The 17,748-nt window shown below is 44.8% G+C and overlaps 1 protein-coding gene across 11 annotated transcripts in view; it reads right to left on the reverse strand.

Moving 5' to 3' along the window:
* The window catches only part of KMT2C (lysine methyltransferase 2C), a 1,516,687-nt gene that overhangs the window by 1,456,509 nt on the left and 42,430 nt on the right, over positions 1 to 17,748 (reverse strand). The window contains exon 1 of one of the 11 annotated variants that reach the window (XM_069211121.1): positions 1,828 to 2,062. The exons of the other annotated variants lie outside the window; for them this stretch is intronic. The gene's annotated coding sequence lies outside the window, so the exon portion shown is untranslated. Of the gene's footprint in view, positions 1 to 1,827; positions 2,063 to 17,748 lie in introns of those variants that run through there. 11 annotated transcript variants of the gene reach the window in all.

Consider the following 17,748-nt stretch of genomic DNA (forward strand, 5'->3'; position numbering starts at 1 on the left):
TACATGGTTGTTGCTTTTCATGTAAAGGCGGTGATTCAGCTGCAAGAAAACGATTTAATTTTCTATTTAGGTAAGGTTAGTAATATTGATAAATATGTGCTTATGAGTTCAGGGGAAAGAGTTATAGCCACTCACTCTCCATTCCATCTCCCCGTTACTAGTGGGGCTGCCAATAAGGATCAAGGATCAACTCGATTACAAGAGCTACGGACATATATATCCACAAAATGCCTGTTGTCACAGGAAAGACACTGACGTCTTTGAATTGTTGATTAAGTGTTTACTAGGAAATTACAGGCTTGACTCCAACACGTTTCGGCCATAGCCTGATCACGGACAGAGCGCTAGAAGGAGACATACCCAAATAGTAAAAAACAAAAGGAAAAAAATATGTTGAATCGTGCTCAAATAAGACCCAAAACAGTGACCATCTTAAGATTCAGTTTGTCGCTACACCTAATAAATGAATAACCAAAATCAAAGAAATACATACAATCAAGCAAACTCATTCCTGTATGTGACACTCAAGAAAAACACAAATTTACAAGCGTGAAATATTCCCACTGCTCGACATATGATCACCTTACATTTTTCATGCAGTCTAGCAGTTTTGTCAGCCAGAAACATGCCCACTTGAGCACAACTGTGGGACTACGCAATGGCTATGTCAGATTATTTAAATATATATATGTATATATACATACACACACACACACACACACACACACACACACACTGTGGTGCTAGACGTATGTTTCTTCAGAGATTTTGCTTGTGACAGTCATTTATACAATATTATGAGACTGTATACTGGCGTTGCTATCATTTCTGTCATATAATTTCCCAAACTTTAGCACTGTGGCAGCTATAGATATGCCCACTTGGGCACAATTGCAGAACTACCTATTGGATGCACATGATCTTTCCAGTATCTTTATATTGGAGAGGTACAAGGAAGTTCCTTTGAGATACTCTTTGCAATATATCCACCATATGTGTATCTGTGCATTTTAAGATTATGAAAGTATATACAATTATATTGTCTCCTTATCAACATGATGATGGCAATGCAGAGTAACATATGACAGAATGATTACCTTCAATTTTATTGGGTTGTCTGCAATGTGAATATTTCATGCATGTAAATCGTTTGAGCACAATTCAGCATATTGATGTCATTTGTTGTTTTTTTTGTTTTGTTTTGTTTTTTTTTCTATTTGGGAAGTGGCCAGTACTAGCTCTCTATCCGTGACCAAGGCTACTCCGAAACGCGTTGGAGTGAAGCCTTTAATTTCCTAGTAAACGCTTAATCAGCATTTCGAAGGCATCAGTGTCTTTACTGTGACAAGATGAATTTTGTAGTTATACTGATGGGATGGCTACTGAAGCTTGCGCACTCTTTGAATATATATGCATACATACACATACACAGGCACAAATAATACTCCCGAAAAATTAATCTGCTCAAGTGTGCTACCAGTTCAAAACATACGTTGTAGTTCCTTTAGAAACACAAAGCCAGCAGAAATGAAATTCGATTTCACGTGACAAGAGCTGAGATGGTGACCTACAATTTACATAGAGTGCTGAAACGTTACAGTGTATCGAACTAAGGAGGGCACATTCGAGGTTATTGCGAAAGTTTTCATTACAAGCTCCCGCTGCCTTATTGACTTCGCTGGCCAACAGGATTTATGTGGCACTTCCAAAACCTATGTAGCGTAGGTGAGCTGTCATTTCATAGTGAAGTCTGACTGGAGCCAAGAAACGCCTCGGCGCGTGTGTACATGAATGTATATTTGCTGGGGGTGAAAAGCAGGCGTTTACCTTTTCTCACATTTTAAATGCCCCAAACGTCGCTGTGAAAACTCCCAAATGCTACCAGTGTCATAGATCAGCCATGTCACCTCCAGTTCAGGCAGCTGAGGGAGTAAGGCAAGACATGACAGAAAGGGGCCGTCCAAGGTTTGGCAGCCACGATGATCCAGCTGTGGGGGCGGGGTGATAGAGTCAGGCGCTCCAACTTCTGCCTAAGATCCCAGCAGACACCGAGGGGAGGAGAGCAGGGCTGGGAAGCAGATCCGGAGAGGGAGATAAAAGACCCGGGCTGGAGTCCAGTCTCGAAGTGGAGCCCGCCCCTTCCATGCACACAGCACAGGTCTGCGTGCCCCGGGGAAAGGCGGGGGCACAAACAGCCAGTCGCATGAGGGCGGTCGCCTTTGTCCTGTAACCCTGGGGGCTCACGCTGGCGCACGGTGCTGTAACTCCCACAGAGAAGGGATACAATGCAGCAGCCTCCCTCCCCCACCTCCCATGGTGCTACAGGCGGCAGAGCACGCAATGTCCCCAGAGCCACGGGAGGAGCTTACACTCCGCTTGCAGCTTTGTGCTACGATGTAACAGGCGCTCCTGCAGTGCTATCACACACTGCAACACAATGACGCTTTGTGGACAGAACTATGCATAGGCGTCTGTCCGAAACGTGACTTACAGCTTTTATTTTGGATACTCGTGAAATATGTTTTGAACTGTACACTAAGGAAGGTAGAGTACAGCAGCGCCGCACCTACAACCCGACGCCTATTAACTGCCACATCGTTAGGGATGCAGCAACAAGTTGTCACGGGCAGAACCGTCATGTAGCGCATCCAGCTGACTGGGAGCGTCATAAAATGCCCCCTTTACCCTACAATACATTCATCCGACAGCATACTGTGCTGCAAGTAGGTTTGCACCAGTACCCCCCCCCCCCCCCCCTCCCCAATTAGTGATAAACCATATACGCATCACTGGCTGCCACCGCAAGCAGGCTGATGGTCGCACAGCTCCGACAGCGTTAAACACGGGGAGGGGCGCTTGGCAGCTCTGTCGCGAGCCCTACTCTGCGGGCTGAGCGCACGTCATGCCCGGCGGGGCGGCGAGGGAAGGCCTCCCACGGTATGAGGCACCAGAGAGGAGGGGCGGGGAGGAGAGGGCGCTGCTTCACCTGCTGAGGAAAACACCACCCAGAGCAGCCAGCGCATGACTAGCCTCGCCATCAACGAGCAATAGCAGAGCGCTCTACCAAAATGCTCTGCGCAACGCCTGCGTTTTTCCCCAGATGTGCAAGTGGAATTGTGCTTCTTTGAAAGTCAATAAGTTTGACAACATTTGAAAAAGTATACTTTTAGGTAAAGCTCGAAAAAGGGGGTTTAATGCAACATTTTATACAAATCGCAATAGCCAATAGAAGACTGTCAACACCTCTTCCAAAACGAAAGAATCAAAGGATGCGATATCTTTGTAAAACAGACCTGAACATATTTGTTACTGCTCAGTCACCAATAACACTGTTTACAGGGCGGTGTCTAGATAATACCCTTTGTTAAGCATTTGCTGTGTAGCACATGATAAACTAGTAACTTCCTCTTTTACCGATGTACATACTTACACCATTTCTGTCTCGATATTGTTTCTCTAAACTAATGCCGAAAACTGTGCCAGGAAAAAAGTGCAACTAGGGAAGGCTGATGCAATAACTACCCAAGTACCTTTTACTCGTCGTCGTTTCGATTATGTGAGGAGGGAAGCCTCACTGTGCATTACCTATAATTTTTTCCAGTACAAAAACCATGCTATTGAAGACCTGCATTAATTACTAAGTCAATCATAGGCAATTATTATACCATCAAATTAAAGTGCCACCAGTACACAGCACCTCAAAATTAGAACTTGGGGAGGAGGGGTTGGTTGCAACTGAGTTCGGGTATAGCACTACCTTTTTTTGTCAGTTACTCAGATGGCACTAGAGTATACACATGTGACTACTTTGCAGGGAATTCAACAAAGCACATTTTCTTTAACCCACTTTAGCTGCAAAAAATTGGTTTCCACCTATTCAAAGAACTGCTGTCAGATAACCATAGGCATGGGAACAACAGGTCTTCTTTACAGCTTGCTCTGCATCACCAAGGAGACGTATCCATTAAATACATTTTGTCTGATTGTTGGAAGGTTCAATTGCCTGAGATAACGATCATCTCAAACGAATACATTCTTTTATGTCACAGGCATCATCTACAGCTCACACCTGAGTCATAATTCACCACCTCGCTATCGGAAATACCAAGCGACTTCTCTTATACCTCGTGGTTGACTTATAAAACAAAAACTTCAAAGGATAAGCCACGCAAACCCTTTTCAAAACAGGGGCTACGGTTATTTGAGAATGGACAAGTGCCAAAGATCCTTCTTTAGCAACCTTTGGAAAGGTCAGTGGAAAACTGCTTTTGCATGGTTTTACACAGAGTATATGCCTGAAAATATTGCCTTTGGTCAATTTAAGGCAGATAAATTGCTAATGATATATCAGGAAACTGGTAACTCTCTGTGGCTGAATAAAACAATTTCAAAGACCACTAAAGTTATGAAATATGTTAACCTTTTTAGGTGTGACTTGACAACTCAACAGCCTGCAAGACCTATTGTTACCAATTCTTTAAAAACACGGAGTGGGTTTTAGCTCCATCCAAAGGAGCACTATTCTGCAACATCATGCTGTTAGCTAACTGGTGCGTGATTCTGCTTCCAGAAATTGCTTCCACTAAAACGTATAAGCTATATTACAGTAACTATACTAAAGTATACAAAAACATCATTCGGTTTCTCACATCTAATACCCCATTTCCTATATGCAATCTATTCAGTTAAAGCATTTGTCACTGAAAAAGCAATGTCATCACAGTTTTAATAAAATGAAGAAGCCATAGAGTGTTTTTTTCAGCTCATCTAAAAAAAACATAAATAATAGACTACAACTACCCACTTTGTCATACATCCTGTGAAATCAATATACTAAATGCAATCCATATTTCTAGACTAACATTATGAATATCTTGAAGTGGGAAAGTAGAACATGTGCAGTCTTCAACCACACTCACACCTGTCTCCCCAATGTACTACTTATGATTTGTTTAAACTTTATGAACATTTCAACCAATAGTCCCAACAAAAAGCTTGAGTTTACCTTGTCAAAGTGAATGAGATGAAACTGCCAATAAATGCAAGCAACAAAAAAGCAGTACAGTTTAGAGCAGCTGGAACGGGGTTTCTGGGATATAAATCCGACAGGAACGGATTGGATTTAGCGAGATAAGGTCAGAGCTGGATTACTTCAGACTTCCAAAAGATGTAAAAAAATGCTTGCATTTTTTTTTTCCAAATCAGGAGGGAGGTAGCTTAAGCCTCCAGAAAAAGCTCTCACTTAAAATGCTTGAAAAACAAGGTATATTTTCCCTCCAGAACTCCCAAGAAAACCACGGTGCTCAAGACACCCACAACTTCGACAAAAGGATGTACCATATTTCACCACAAGGCTCTATTTTTGTGGCAGGCCTGCAATACACAGAGTACGGATTCTATAGCAGGACCGGAGGCTTCGGATTATGCTTCTCTTTCTTGCGAGGTTCTCCATCAGATTTTTCAAAATGAAAGGCATGAGCAGAGTTATCAAAAGGGTTATCTCCTGAACCAGGAACCAATTTAATCTCTGATGGTACTTCAAAGTCAACACTTTGATATTCATGATCTTGGAGTACAGAGGGTGTCATTTGCGCTACAACGAAGAACCTCCAACTGAGGGTCTCAACTGGAACTCAGACTCTTGAAGCAATATTTGGGAAGCATTTTGACTGGAGCCACCAAGCAATTCCCTATTGCCAAATCTCACCAATGACTGAGTAAAGGGCTTAAAGGCCTTGATTAATGTCCAATTTACGGAATTCTGCACATAACTTAGTGCTTCCACAAGACGCCCTTCAATTTGATATTCTTCTTGATTTTCCTGAAGATCAAACTAAGGATCCTCCTCATCAGCGTAGTACGCCATAATATATTTATTAATGGTTAGAGGAAGGGGTTCAGGGAGGGTAGCCCCAAGTAGGTAATATAATGTGTGTTAGGAGGAACCAAAACACACAAATTCTCAATTTTGTATTTTTAAAAAGTGGAGGGGGCACCCTCATAACCCTAGGCAAAGCTTGATGTCGTTTTGCACCCCATTGGGGGTTCTGCGACTAGAAGTCAGCCGTACACAGCAGTGCATGATTTGCGGATCGGAAAGATAAAGAATTTCCGATTTGGCTCTTGTGCGCATGAGCAAGTGGCGAAACAGAAAGGGGACTACGTCCTCTGGGGTGAAGATGCTTTCACTGCCCCACCAAACATTTCTTCCTAAAAATTAGAAGTCCTTGCTAAAAAAAAAAAACTACGTTTGATTGATAAACAATGGAATCGGCATAAATTAAATGAGCCGCAAAGTGCAACACGGTCAAACAGTAATGAAATGACATTGTACTTACAGCAGCAAATAAAGAGCAAATACTTTGTTGTTTCACAGTTATATAGAACAAGAATACCTTGTGATTGGACAGTTAAGGGCTGGGGCTCTTGGGATATGTAGTTTTAGGTTTTATCGTGTTATAATTGGTTGCTGTGCTTTACGTCAGTAAAGAGAGAGAAGCATTATCCTCGCCTCCGTGTCCTTAATAGAATCTAAAATTCTTGACGCAATAGCTAGAAAATGTTGAATACTTTCCCCATTACAACCTCTCCAGCAACGATCCACCATGTGAACACAGAGACAGAAACATTTCAGGCTAGCTATATCTTTTAAACTTACCACACTTGTTAATGCTGGAAGGTAACTGCACGTTCCCAAATGTTCTCCCTCACACACGCTATGTAAAGACAGCCAGGAAAATGGCAGGAGGAGTAGAACGGTCATCAGATATCGTTTTCTAGTACGATTTAATTAAATGTCAAATTTAACGAACAGGGGTTCTAACCTTCATAATATACATCAAGGTGGGCTTTGTGTGTCTTTCCCATGCTCTTTATCTTTTCCACCTTTCCTCTAAAAACAACTGGATGTTTATATTAGGGTTTTATGTCAAGACAAAGGGGCAGGTCTCGAAGGGATGCCAAGTATGGGTGTGTTAAGCAGATTAGGATGAAAGTAGATGTTCATTCACTGGGAAATCTGCGGGTACTCAATTTTGTCCAAAAGGACTGTAAAAAAAAAGTTGAAAGAGATTTTCTTACTTGTTTAATTAGTGTGGTCAGAGCAGGACGATAGGGAGAAACAATATTCTCAATATGCAAACTTCTGCTTTGGTCTAATGTAAGGTACGCATTGTTATGGGGTGGGGAGGAGGGTGGGGGTAATTAACTGTACGAAGTCCAAGGAGATGTCATATATAACGTCTAAGCAAATACTGCAAACCACAAGAATGAGAACTCTTGAGGCCTTGTTGTTGCCGTTTGTGAGTTGTTCTAACAGAGTGCAGAGGCATATTAACTAACATCTCAAGGAATTATAGATCGCACAAAACGTTGTTGTGCCACAGGTACCCCAAAATGCCATGGTCATAAGTGATGAAGGCCAATTTGTGGTACCTCAACTTCCCAAGTAAGTCGTAACTGTTTTTCTCTGAGGTGCTTAACATTTAAAGTGATACGTATTTTGACTACTCAGTTATCTGAAAAAAGTCAATTGTCATGTCTTAAACCTGGGTACATAAGGGTGAAGAAACAACTAACATGGGGTTAACTGTCATAGTAATGAGCTGTAATCAGCTAAGATTTTAAAGAGAATAATGTGCAGCTTTGGTGACAATTTACCTCACTTTGGACAAAGGACTCACTTTTGTAAAGCAAACAAACATTCCTAAAAAATGTCTACAACGTGCAGGGTTTTTCTTAAAAGAATAGGGTACTTTGCCCTGCTTAGGAGTTTCGAAGAGATCATAGAGCATGGTGCTTGCGAAGGTGTCATCAATTGTAGTACAAGTGTAAAAGCCATGAGAACAAAACCCCCAAGTAAACTGGTTTAGGTCTCGCTATACATTACAAACCTCACAATTATATTATTGTTAGTTTGTCAAGGGCCGGGGAGAATGTTGTAGGTAAGAAAGACTTAGCCAGTGTGATTGCCATCAGAGATACAAACTTTCCCTCCAAGGACACTGAAGACAAAAGAAAAAAAAAGTAAAGACAAATACAGTAAAACCTCTTTTCCTATTTTAGGTCTGGCACCAGCCAACACCTTTTGATTTTAGTAAAAGTTGATATAACATTTACTTGTAGTGGCTTCTGCCAGTCCTCTTAATACGTCATTCCCATTTTCCTTCCAACAGTACAGCACACAGCAGTGGATCAGGTCTCTTCAGCCACTGACTAACTTCACTGTGAATTACAGCCTTGTGCCCTTTAATAGGGAGCACACAGAGTAGTTCCCGTAAAGGCCGAAGACTACTATAACAGAGTATGCTTTTTTAACACGCCCCCCCCCCCCCAAAAAAAAAAAAAAAAACACTTCCTAAAGCACAGGGTATGGCCACCTAATTTATGTGGCAGATACAACTATGACATATGCCACATGAAGAGGACGACCTGGAAGTGGAATCCCTATACCTAGGTCTGAAGGAAGGCATGGCCAGGGAACTGGCTGTGAATACTACTCACTGCTTTCCAGCTCCCCCATTCAGTCCTCCAGACTGTCACTGTTTTCAGAGCCAACACTCCTAAAATCCCTTTGGCTTCTGATCGTTTGAGTCCAGAGTCAATGGCAAGTGCTTTCTGAACTCCTTGCTGAAATTAAAAAAAATTGTTACCTTCTCGGGAACAAGAGATTAATAAACAAACTGATTAATCAGTATTTTCTCTGATTTTATTAAAGCTATATTCTGCCTACTTGTTCTTGCCATCACAGTCTGCCCGTTTACCTCTACCTTCTGCATTCTAGATTTTGCCTGGAAAAAAATGTTTTTAAAAAGCATCTCTCTTCAAATAATGCAAGGGCCTGGAACTAAATATATCTAAAAGCGGTATACATAACCTGGGCTTAATGTTATTACAGAATACAGAATTTTCCTTCACTACTATTTGATAAACCTTCCTTAAATGTACTTCTGGGCGAAGAAGAAAACTAATTTCTAATTGGAGCTGACCAACTGAAGAGAAGGCGGTAGAGACATGCTTCAAGTGGTAACCCACTACTTGATATTCACATGAGAGAACAATTAGCATAAATCAATCTCCAAGCTGTGTTGCCCTGACAGTCACTCATTCCTGTGTACTGCCCAGAAAAACTGGATACCAGTTGTAATCATCTGAATACAAGGTGGAGGGATAGGATCATATGGTGACCATGATACTACAACACTGGTGAAATGACCACCCTCATTTGTTAACCAAACCTCTGCCCGAAATGCAGAAGATCGCCAACAGGGCATTTCGTCCTCAAATGCCATCACAACACTTTCCAAAGTGCTCCTCACCTTCCACAATTCCGATTTTAAAGTCAATGTTCTTCACGTACAGGAAAATATTTAATTGTGACATGATCATCAAGCTTTGTTTCTTTCAGTTTTGTTTTCTAGATTCGTACTTACTGGTCTACATAATCGTAGCGGTTTAGTAGAAATAATCCTGAACTGAACACGCATGTAGAGGAGCTGCCCGCCATGAAAGGAATTTGATGAAAGTACTCTGTGCCCTAGTGAGGCCAAAGATACTTTAACCCACTCGGTGCCTTGGACAAGGTGATCTTGTCCCAGCACACGGTTCCCCTGTGCCTGGGACAAGACCACCTCATCCTGCACTGGGCCCACGGGGGAAGCGCTAGTGCTCCCCCCATGGGCCTCCACCCACACCCCCAAGTTGCGGAAGGGGAATCTCTTCCCCTTCCACCCGACCCCTCCCCCCCCTTCCTATTTGCTTCCAGCGCATCGGAAAGAGAGGCCTTATTTGGTAAGTCTCTCTCTTTTGGGGGTTTTTTGGGTGGGAAAACGGACACAAGGGGGAAAGGAAAGTGTTTTTCCTTTCCCCCTGTGCCTGTTTTCAGTGGATTGCTGGTCCACCATCGCGGGCGGGGCCCGTGATCATGGACCAGGAATCCCCACTAGGCACCAGTTTTTTTTTTTTTTCAGTTTTATTTGTGGGAGCGACCCCTTGGGCAAGGGTCGCTCCCATGGGGGGCTGCTATTAATCCTATTTCGATTTCGGCCCCCTCGGGGGCAGATCGGCCGTTTTTTCTGCCGATCTGCCCTGGGGGGGCAGGGGGGGGGGGGGGGACAAAAAACCACCAGACACCAGGGATTATATTTTTCATATGTTTTTGGGGAGCGACCCCTTGGGCAAGGGGGAGGGGGGTGATTAAAAAAAAATAGTTATGTATTTGGCCGATCTCGACCTGGGGGGGGGGGGGGTTTGAAACCCACTAGGCACTAGGGATTGTGTGGTGTGTGTGTTTTGTGCGTTTGGGGGCACCCCTTGGGCAAGATAGTATAGGCCCATCTGCCCCCAAGGAGGGCAGAAACCACCAATACCCCAGGGATTTTATTTTTGTTCCCCTTTTTTGGTTTTGTGCTGGGGGTGCCCCCCTTTGCCCCCTTTGGCAAGGGTCGCCCCTTAAAGGGGACACAGAGCTGTTGGCCATTTCTGCCTCCCTTTGGGGCAGATCGGGCAATTTTTTTTACGCCCATCTGCCCGCAAGGGGGCAGAATCCAATTAGGCACGAGGGAGTATTTGTGATTATAACAGTTTATTTCTTCTTTTTGTTCTAGTTCAAAGCTTTTGCTTCCTTTGCTGTGGATCCTTGCGGTTTTAGCAGTAGTTGTCCTACGGTTTGAATAGTTGCATGTTTTAGGTAAGTGAAAGCAATTTACTCCAAAGGAGTATTGTTGACATGCATGAATGACATGTTTGTAGGTGGTGTACTAAATGCAGTATTGTGTGTGAAATTGTCCTTAGATTTGAGCACAATGATATTTGTGTTGTCATATGTCGGATTTGCTTTTTTCTTTTTGGTGGGATATCATTGGTGATTTCTGTGTCTGTGCAGAGTAGTTGCTGGTGAGTAGCTTTTACAGGCAAGTGAGTAGTATAGTTTTTTAGTACATAACTCTTTGTGATAAAGCTCCACTTTGTTTATTACTTATTTTAGTGCTGGTGGTTGTTGGTAATCCATTTGTTGTTAGTGAGGATCATGGCTAGCCGCAGAGTGACCTCTCAGCAGGTTGTTGGCATGCTTTTTGAGTCGTCTTCAGACCATGATTACGAGACTGACTCTGCATCTGAGGCAGAGGAGGAAGTGAGAGATTCTGGCAGCGAGTTTTCTGTCCGAGAGGATTCTTCTGATGAGGAAGCCACTCTCAGTGCAGATGAAGGGCCTGTTTTAGAGGAGAACATTGATGTGCCAAGAGTGCAGCAGCCTGGGGCTGAAGGGTTTCCCATTAGAAGACCTGACACCTGGATTGCCCCAAACATGGAGCAGCCACAGATACCTGCATTTACTGGTCTCCCAGGGTATATAGTCAATACAGAAAACATTTTGCCTGTCAATTTCTTTCACTTGTTTATGGACAATGTATTTTTGGAAGAGATTGTGGAGCAGACTAATGTGTATGCGGAGCAATATTTGAGGGACAATGCTGCCAGACTTAGGCCTCAGTCTAGAGCTACTCAGTGGGTTCCCACATATCTGGAAGAGATGAAAAAGTTTTTAGGTTTGACTTTTGTGATGGGGTTGATAGGGAAGCCGTCACTGGCTTCTTATTGGTCTACTAGTCCCTTGATGACAACGGCTATATTTCTTGCAACTATGGCTCGTAATCGCTATTTGCTTCTTCTTTGTATGCTGCATTTTATAGACAATGCTTTAGCCTTGCCACAAGCTCACCCTGATTGTGACCGTCTTTTTAAGATTAGGCCTGTCCTTGATCATTTTGTAGGTCGGTTTTCAGAAGTCTATGTTCTAGGCAAAGAGATTAGTGTGGACGAGTATTTGGTCCTTTTCAAGGGGTGTTTAGTTTTTAAGCAGTACATTCCTAGTAAGAGGGCACAGTATGGGATTTAATTGTATATGCTGTCGGAAAGCAGTACAGGATACGTGTATAATTTCCGGGTCTTCACTGTTAGGGATTCCAGTATTGACCCTCCTGGTTGTCCGGCCACTTTTGGAGTTAGCGAGAAAAATGTGTGGGAACTTGATAGGCTGTTTAACAAAGGTCACCATTTGTACATAGATAATTTCTACACTGGAGTGCAGTTGTTCAAGGAGTTGTTTAGAGTGGACACTGTTGCTTGTGACAGCAATCCGTTCTAACTGGAAAGGCTATCCAAGGGAGCTTGTCTGTAAAAAAAAAAAAAAAACTTGAGGGGACAGTGCAGTGCCTTGCGGAATAACGAGCTGCTAGCTGTGAAATTTTCAGACAGGAGGGATGTGTACATGCTTTCTACCATCCATGATGAGAGTACTTCCCCTGTGACTGTTTGGGGTCAGGTTGCCGAAGTGCGCAAACCTGCGTGCATTTTGGACTACAATAGGCACATGGGTGGTGTTGATAGAGTAGATCAGAGGTTGGAACCTTACACTGCTCTGCGTAAGTCTTATGTGTGGTATAAAACGTTGGCCCTACATTTATTTCATTTGCAACTTTTAATGCCTTTATTGTGTTCAAGGATTGTTCACCTAAGTCAAGGATGACATTTGATAAATTTCAGGAGTCATTGATAGAGAGCCTTATTGTGGTGGAACAGGCAAGAGTTCCTAGAGTAGCAGTGGTGGAGGATGTGGCTAGATTGAAAGATCGCCACTTTCCTAATCACATTCCTCCACTCCCAAAAAAGACTTACCCACTAAGAAATGTAGAGTATGTGCCCGAAGAGGTATCCGGAGGGAGAGCTGGATGTACTGCCCCGATTGCCCTTCAAATCCTGGGCTGTGTGTGCCCAGCCGTTTCAGAAATTACCACACAAAGAAAAATTTTGAAGAAATACCGTGAGCGTTAACTGCCTATTTTATATTTTCGTATGTTCAGTTTCACGGTTGGCATTACTGTCATGTATTTAGTTAGAGCTTTTGTGTTTGTAGTTTTGTACTTATTTTATAATTAGTTAGTGGTTTCTTTGTTGTTTATAAATGGGAGAAAAAAAAAAGTGATGATGGTGTGGGTGGGGTGGCGCTTGGATGGCGGTGTGGGTTGGGGGGACGCTTGGCTGGCGGTGTGCTTGGGGGGGGGGACGCTTGGCTGGCGGTGTGCTTGGGGGGGACGCTTGGCTGGCGGTGTGCTTGGGGGGGGACGCTTGGCTGGCGGGGTGCTTGGGGGGGGACGCTTGGCTGGCGGGGTGCTGAGGGGGGGACGCTTGGCTGGCGGGGTGCTGAGGGGGGGACGCTTGGCTGGCGGGGTGCTGAGGGGGGGGACGCTTGGCTGGCGGTGTGCTGAGGGGGGACGCTTGGCTGGCGGTGTGCTGAGGGGGGACGCTTGGCTGGCGGTGTGCTTGAGGGGGGGACGCTTGGCTGGCGGTGTGCTTGAGGGGGGGGGGACGCTTGGCTGGCGGTGTGCTTGAGGGGGGGGACGCTTGGCTGGCGGTGTGCTTGAGGGGGGGGACGCTTGGCTGGCGGTGTGCTTGAGGGGGGGACGCTTGGCTGGCGGTGTGCTTGAGGGGGGGACGCTTGGCTGGCGGTGTGCTTGAGGGGGGGGACGCTTGGCTGGCGGTGTGCTTGAGGGGGGGGACGCTTGGCTGGCGGTGTGCTTGAGGGGGGACGCTTGGCTGGCGGTGTGCTTGAGGGGGGACGCTTGGCTGGCGGTGTGCTTGAGGGGGGGACGCTTGGCTGGCGGTGTGCTTGAGGGGGGGACGCTTGGCTGGCGGTGTGCTTGAGGGGGGGACGCTTGGCTGGCGGTGTGCTTGAGGGGGGGACGCTTGGCTGGCGGTGTGCTTGAGGGGGGGACGCTTGGCTGGCGGTGTGCTTGAGGGGGGGACGCTTGGCTGGCGGTGTGCTTGAGGGGGGGACGCTTGGCTGGCGGTGTGCTTGAGGGGGGGACGCTTGGCTGGCGGTGTGCTTGAGGGGGGGACGCTTGGCTGGCGGTGTGCTTGGGGGAGGACGCTTGGCTGGCGGTGTGCTTGGGGGAGGACGCTTGGCTGGCGGTGTGCTTGGGGGAGGACGCTTGGCTGGCGGTGTGCTTGGGGGAGGACGCTTGGCTGGCGGTGTGCTTGGGGGAGGACGCTTGGCTGGCGGTGTGCTTGGGGGAGGACGCTTGGCTGGCGGTGTGCTTGGGGGAGGACGCTTGGCTGGCGGTGTGCTTGGGGGGGGACGCTTGGCTGGCGGTGTGCTTGGGGGGGGACGCTTGGCTGGCGGTGTGCTTGGGGGGGGGGGGGACGCTTGGCTGGCGGTGTGCTTGGGGGGGGGACGCTTGGCTGGCGGTGTGCTTGGGGGGGGGACGCTTGGCTGGCGCTCAGTCCACACACTCCCATCAGCTAATGTGACTGCTGTATCAGGTATGTGGGCGTATGTAAGTGATGGGCCCTTGAGTGGCGCTGTGTCGATGCGAGTGTTGTAATGTGCTGGGCCCGTGGCTGACGGCGTGAATGGTCTTGTGCATGTCATGTATGAATGGATGAATGGTGTGTGAATGGACTGTGAAACGGTTGGTGGCTTGACACGGCTTTACAGCTCACGAGCTGGGAGTCATTGGTTCAGTTTTCTGGCCTTTCAGTTATTAACAATGCATTTCACTTTTGTGAAATCTCTTGTTAATAAAATTTTATCTACTGAACAATCACTCACCTTCGTGCCAAATCCAACCAGTATGTGTGGTACAAAGGACAAAACCTGCTATGCTGTAATCAGGCGTCGCAGCACACTTGTGACACGCTAGGTGTCTCAGGTGGGACCCCGATGATTAAGCATGCCACCAACTTTGTTGGTGGGTGAGGGGTCTTTTTCACATAACTTAAGTGTGTTTCTTTTCACAATTTTAGTGTTTGGCACATCACAGACGTACGTGGACACATCAAAATGATATATTGCAAAACTACCTCTGTGGGGGGGGGGGGGGGATCTATGTTTGTGGTCATGGGTGCGGCCTTCATCTAGGGAAACCTACCAAAACCAGACATTTTTAAAAACTAGACTCCCCAAGGAGTCCAGGGAGGTGTGGCTGGCGTGGATCACCCAACATTTTCTTACCCAGACTTCTCTGCAAACCTCAAAATTTGCTTAAAAAAGCATATTTTCCTGACTTTTCTTAGTAGGATCACCGCTCCAGCACAAAATTCCTACTCCCCAGCCTCCCAAGTAAAATGACACCTCACTTGTGTGGGTCCCCAAAGCAGAGTCAGCCTAAAGATGTATAAAAGAAGAATATGTCCTTATCAACTCGCTGTGATCGTCCCTCTATCTCTACAAGTTTTGACCTTATTCTGTTGCAGGCACCTGGCCCACCCACACAAGTAAGGTATCATTTTTATCGAGAGACTTGGGGGAACGCTGGGTGGAAGGAAATTTGTGGCTCCTCTCAGATTCCAGAACTCTTGGTCACCGAAATGTGAGGAAAAAGTGTTCTTTTTAGCCAAGTTTTGAGGTTTGCAAAGGATTCTGGGTAACAGAACCTGGTGAGGGCCCCACAGGTCACCCTATCTTGGATTCCCCTAGGTCTCTAGTTTTAAAAAAATGCACAGGTTTGGTAGGTTTCCATAGGGGCCGGCTGAGCTAGAGGCCAAAATCCACAGGTAGGCACTTAGCAAAAAGCACCTCTGTTTTCTTGGCGAAAATGTGATGTGTCTACTTTGTATTTTGGGGCATTCCCTGTGCCGGGCACTAGGCCTACCCACAAAAGTGAGTTATCATTTTTATCAGGAAACTTGGGGGAAGATAGAATAGCAAAACAAGTGTTATTGCCCCTTGTGTTTCTCTACATTTTTTCCTTCCAAATGTAAGACAGTGTTTAAAAAAAGACGTCTATTTGAGAAATGCCCTGTAATTCACATGCTAGTATGGGCACCCCAGAATTCAGAGATGTGCAAATAACCACTGCTCCTCAACACCTTATCTTGTGCCCATTTTGGAAATACAAAGGTTTTTGTGATACTTATTTTTGACTCTTTATATTTCAGCAAATTAATTGCTGAATACCCGGTATAGAATGAAAACCCACTGCAATGTGCATCTCATTTATTGGCTCTGTGTACCTAGGGTTCTTGATGAACCTACAAGCCCTATATATCCCCGCAACCAGAAGAGTCCAGCAGACGTAACCGTATATTGCTTTAAAAAATCTGACATTGCAGGAAAAAGTTACAGAGTAAAACGTAGAGACAAATTGCTGTTTTTTCACCTCAATTTCAATATTTTTTTATCTCAGTTGTTATTTTCTGCAGGAAACCCTTGTAGGATCTACACAAATTACCCATTGCTGAATTCAGAATTTTGTCTACTTTTCAGAAATGTTTAGGTTTCTGGGATCCAGCATTGGTTTCACACACATTTGTGTCACTGACTGGAAGGAGGCTGAAAGCACAAAAAAAAAAAAAAGCGTAAAAATTGGGTATGTCCTAGTAAAATGCCAAAACTGTGTTGGAAAATTGGGTTTTCGGATTCAAGACTGCCTGTTCCTGAAAGCTAGGAAGCTGGTCATTTTAGCACCGCAAACCCTTTGTTGATGCCATTTTCAGGGAAAAAACCACAAGCCTTCATATGCAGCCCTTTTCCCCCATTTAAAAAAAAAAACATTTTTTTTTACTGTACTTTGGCTAATTTCTTGGCCTCCTTCAGGGGAACCCAGAAAGTCTGGGTACCTCTAGAATCCCTAGGATGTTGGGAAAAAAAGGACGCAAATTTGGCGTGGGTAGCTTATGTGGACAAAAAGATATGAGGGCCTAAGCGCGCCCTGCCCCAAATAGCCAAAAAAAGGCTTGGCACCTGAGGGGGAAAGGCCTGGCAGCGAAGGGGTTAATAGCAGACTGCGTGTCCACCTACCACAAACTTTTGTAAACACTTATTAAGTTTAACAAAAACACATACACCACAAACGCAAGCAAATCTGTTTGACAGTGTCAAATCTTTTTTTTTTTTTAAAGTATTGTAAAAGAAGCTATGAACTTGTCAACAGCTTTCTGGACCGAGAATATGATTACAGCTAATCGTTTTAAAACAACACAAGAACAACAATTGTCAACGTCATCTGGAATGATTTTGCATGCTAGAATTTCTGAATCTCTAGCCAAAGCTTAAGAAAATATTGTTTTGGACAGCGTGGAGTTCCAATAAAAAAGTTTTTGTGACCGCTCTGCTATTGTATTCTAGTGCAGCATATGTCACAGGTATCAAACGTATCGGGTTGGGTTACCAAGGGATCCTCTAAATCAAAAAGAAAGACAAATAGGTACAATTACAGCAATAGTGGAATGCACAACAAGTTTGGGAAGTCAAAGGAGTGGTATGGGAACAACAACAAAGAATAAGATGAGGGATATCTCACTGTCTTAAAAAAAAAAAGACAAGTAGCCTCCAAGAATGACATATATGGAGAACATACATGTATAAATGATTCATTACTGCACAGACGTGCGGATAGGCATGAGCCGCAGGGGCCATCATTTACTTTGAATGTTGAACAATGGTCCAGATTATTGGAAAAATATTCATTCAGCCAGAAATGGACAACAACCTGTTGAGTAAGGAGTGGAAAAGCATTTAGATGGATTCGATTTACAGTTCAAGTTAATGTATTGTAGCTTTCCCATTTGGTTTACTTCTTTAATGGGATAGCAATTCACTCAAACCCAAAATTGAGCAAGCTGCAGAAACCCAAGGTGGTTCAAAATTTGGCAAAACCAAAACGGTTTTACCCAATTCAGGATTAAGGTGTGTACATTTTGTGTGTAAGGTTTCCAAGCATAATCGTCGGCCAAAAAACTTAAAGCGCA

This window comes from Pleurodeles waltl, chromosome 10, assembly GCF_031143425.1.
Source record: "Pleurodeles waltl isolate 20211129_DDA chromosome 10, aPleWal1.hap1.20221129, whole genome shotgun sequence".
In the NCBI taxonomy this organism is placed as follows: Eukaryota; Metazoa; Chordata; class Amphibia; order Caudata; family Salamandridae; genus Pleurodeles; species Pleurodeles waltl.